Here is a 4,483-nt window from a genome sequence, read left to right as displayed (position 1 = left end):
CATGAAATATATAAATTGTAATATTTTTAGTGAGCAATTTTCTTTTTCAGCATCCTAAATTCTGCGACCTATCTATGAAAGAAAAAAAAAATCGTGCATTTTACAAAGCAGTCATATGAGAACTGATATGCAGCATGTAATTCACCCTTCTATCCAAGAGTCAGGCTTAGAAACGTCGCAAAATGACTCCCATCATGAACATGAACCGACAATAGTCGACTCAAGCCGGCATATATTTTCTTACCTTTACATTGTTGTAGGCGCACAAACTGAAACAGCGCCTCTCTGATTGGCACAGACTAAATCAGTGAATGCGTTATTACAGACAGTTTTTCACTTAAACCTGGAAGATTGCTGCATGATAGTGTTGGGATTGAATCTGCATCAAAATTAGGTACAATAAACTCCAAATGGATTCGAAAATTCCACACAACTGGTCACAATAGCTACCAGTGGTGATATCGCTTCCATTGTGTCCACTCCATGGTCCCGAGATGATCACATTAGTTTTTGGCTCGTGTCGTAATAGCCGAGGGGGGGACATTTATCCCTGCAATAGCCGAGTGGTTAAAGCGTTGGAATTTCAATCTGAAGGTTCCGGGTTCGAATCTTGGTAACGGTGCCTGGTTTGGTAAAGGGTGGAGATTTTCCCGATCTCTCAGGTCAGCATATGTGCAGACTTGTGCCTCAATCCTATTTGTGTGTATACTCACGCAGAAGATCAAATACGTACGGTAAAGATCCTGTAATCCATTCTGAGTGTTCTGTGGGTTCTGGAAACAAGAACATACCCAGTATGCACAGCCTCGACAACGGAGGAAAATGTTACATGTCTGTATGAGTGTATATGTGTGTATGACTAAAAGCTGACGGAATGACAGCAATCAGTCGGCTCTACCCATATGGGAAGCCTGTTGTGCAAATGACCCCCGTGTTTGTGAAGCGCTTAGAGATTGGTCTGCGATCGAGGATAAACGCTATAATTAGTATCCGTACCTGTATCATTCATCTATTTATTCATTTCTTTTATTCATTCCTTATTTACTTACTTACAACCTGTCTCAGTGTGTGCAACTTGTTGGATATTCAGCAGATGGTGGTGGCCCATTTAGAACGTGATTTTCGATACTGAATGTGTAAAAATAAATCAGTTCTGGTGTCAGACCACTGCATTAAAAAAAAAAAGAAGAAAAAAAAAGAAGGTTTTCCGTGTTCTTTCAGTAATATTACTCCTGCAGGTGTCACCATGCTCATCTTCCTCATGCACAGTTATACTGACATCTGATTCAAATTTAATCGAACAGCTGAATGAACGCTGTCTCTCTGCGTGCGTTATCGTATCGTATGGTATGGCATCGTATCGTATCGTATCTATGGCATGGTATGGTATGGTATGGTATGGTATGGCATGGTATCGTATCGTATGGCATCATATCGTATCGTGTCGTATTGTATCGTATTGTATTGTATCGTATCGTATCGTATTGTATGGTATGGTATGGTATCGTATCGTATGGCATCATATCGTATCGTGTCGTATTGTATCGTATTGTATTGTATCGTATCGTATCGTATTGTATGGTATGGTATGGTATCGTATCGTATGGCATCATATCGTATCGTGTCGTATTGTATCGTATTGTATTGTATCGTATCGTATTGTATCGTATTGTATGGCATCGCATCGTATCGTATCGTATCATGTCGTATTGCATTGTATAACTCTTTTGTAACAACATATTTCTTTGTGGGAAATTCGCGCTGCTTTCCCAAGGTAGAGCACGTCGCTAAGGTGTACCGCTACCCATTTTCTGAACAATTTTTCTTCTTCTGTTTTTCTGTTTTCTGCCTGCAAGTGTATTTGTTGTATCCCTTTATTGCCGTGCTTCTAAAAAAAAAAAAAAAAAAAAAAAAAAAAAATCAATTATCTATCAATAAATCTTAATTATTTAAAGTGCATGCTGTAACACGAGGCCTCGGTTTATCGTCTCATCCGAATGACTAGCGTCCGGACCACCATTCAAGGTCGGGGAGGAGAGGTTGCGGGGGGTGGGTGGGGAGAAAATACCGGTGACGAAGTTGGGATTTGACCCCGCGCGCTTAGATTCTCTCGCTTCATTGGCGGATGTGTTGTTACCACAAGGCTTCCTGGCGCTGCCGCGGTCTGAATCGGTCATCGATTCGATCCCTCTCATCCTCAATTTCAGTGACCGAGTCTTCAAAATTAATCCAGCTGAATGAATGCTCTCTCTGTGTGTGTACGTGTGCGTGTGTGCGTGTGTGTGTGTGTGCACGCGCCCGTATTCAGATTTCGGTCGCATGGACGTGTTGTGAGCGTTTTGGGAACTAACACAAGGGAAGTAATCCAGTTTTTGTGTGCCTAATAAAGTTCGTCATTGGCTATTGTCCCTTTTACTCTTCTTCTTCCTTTTCCTCTTACCTTCTTCTTATCATCACCATCATCATCAATATTGTCTTTTACGATATATCTTTTTATTTGTTCTTTTACATTTTTCCACTGTGCATGGAGCATACGAAATTAGAACGTTTGCAGAAACCGTCTGGATTTTTATTTATTTATCTATTTATTTTTTGCTGCCCTGTGGGAGCATCAGGATATTGGAACGTATATATTATATATATATCTTTGTATATATGTGTGTGGGGTTGGGGGTGGGAGATATGGGCGTGTGTGTGTGTGCTTGTACACGTAAGTGTTCATCTGTGTGTGTGAGTGTGTGTGTGTGCGTGTGCGTGTTTGTGTGTGTGTGTGTGTGTGTGTGTGTGTGTGCCGTGGAAGCTGCGATACATAGACTAGAAACTCCGAGTGTGTGGAGGAGGGGGTAGAGGAGGTGCAGGGAAATTTGTGGTGTGTGTGTGTGTGTGTGTGTGTGTGTGTGTGTGTGTGTGTTGGAGCTCATGTACGTTTATATGTATTTGACTGTGCTTTCATATCTATGAAACTGCGTTTTTGGGGCATATCTGTTATGCATGTGTAGGTGTATGTGTGAATGTGTGTCTTCATGTTTTATATTTATTTGCTTATTTATCATCATTGTTGTCTTATTTATGTAATTATTTATTTATTATTATTATTATTTTATCATTATTTTCATTACTACTACCCTTTTTTTTTCTCCATCATAATTATTATTTATTTATTTATGTATGTACGCTTATATATATATATTTTTTTTTTCTTCTTTTTTTCTCAAGGCCTGACTAAGCGCGTTGGGTTACGCTGCTGGTCAGGCATCTGCTTGGCAGATGTGGTGTAGCGTATATGGATTTGTCCGAACGCAGTGACGCCTCCTTGAGCTACTGATACTGATACTGATACTGCCCCATCATCTGGACTGTTTCAGTGGCATTACTCCCACGCCGCTCATTCCGAGTCCCCCAAACACAGCTACACCCAGGTTCGTCTGTCGAAGTTCCACTGGGAACCATCGATGTTAGATCGCCAGAAGGACACAGACCAGAGGAGTCCCTGCACTGCTGCTGTAGTTCGGTGGTGTTCGGCATTAACGTTTGGATTTCTAACTTGCTCGCGGTGTGACCAGCACTGTGGTTGGCAGCTGGTGGTGGTGAAATCTTTTACGTGAGGTCCCGCTATCGTCCAGCGCTGGCAAGATCGATTGGTGATCTCTTTTGCAGCAGGTGAGTTCGATTCTTCGTCAAACAACGTGAATAATCAAGCGCCTTCAGTAGTTTGCGGCCGCACACACACAGACATACAAACACACACAGACACACACACAGACACACACACACACACAGACATACAAACACACACACACGCGCGCGCGCGCGCACACACACAGAGACACACAATACACATACACTACACACACTCTCACACACACACACATTACAGGCACACACGCGCACACATACTCACACACACACACTCACACACACACACATTACAGAAACACACGCATACACACACACACACACACACATTACACACACACACACACACACACACACACACACACACACAGACACACACACATTACAGACACACGCGCACACACACACACACACACACACACACACACACACATTACAGACACAAACGCGCACGCATATTCACACACACACACAGATACATACACACACACACACACACACACACACACACACACACACACATTACAGGCACAAACGCGCACTTATACACACACAGACACACAGATACACACACACACACACACACACACACACATTACAGACACACACACACACACACACACACACACACACACACACATTTACATACACAAACAGAAGCAAATGTGGGAGGAAAACAATGGGCGGTAGACAGAGACAAAATCATAGAGTCAGAAGTAATGCATAGACAGCGGTAGACAGAGACATAATCATAGAGTCAGAAGTAATGCATAGACAGCGGCAGACAGAGACATAATTATAGAGTCAGAAGTAATGCATAGACAGCGGTAGACAGGGACATAATCAT

This window comes from Babylonia areolata, chromosome 8 (genome assembly GCF_041734735.1).
Source record: "Babylonia areolata isolate BAREFJ2019XMU chromosome 8, ASM4173473v1, whole genome shotgun sequence".
In the NCBI taxonomy this organism is placed as follows: domain Eukaryota; kingdom Metazoa; phylum Mollusca; class Gastropoda; order Neogastropoda; family Buccinidae; genus Babylonia; species Babylonia areolata.
This window is presented reverse-complemented; position numbering follows the sequence as displayed.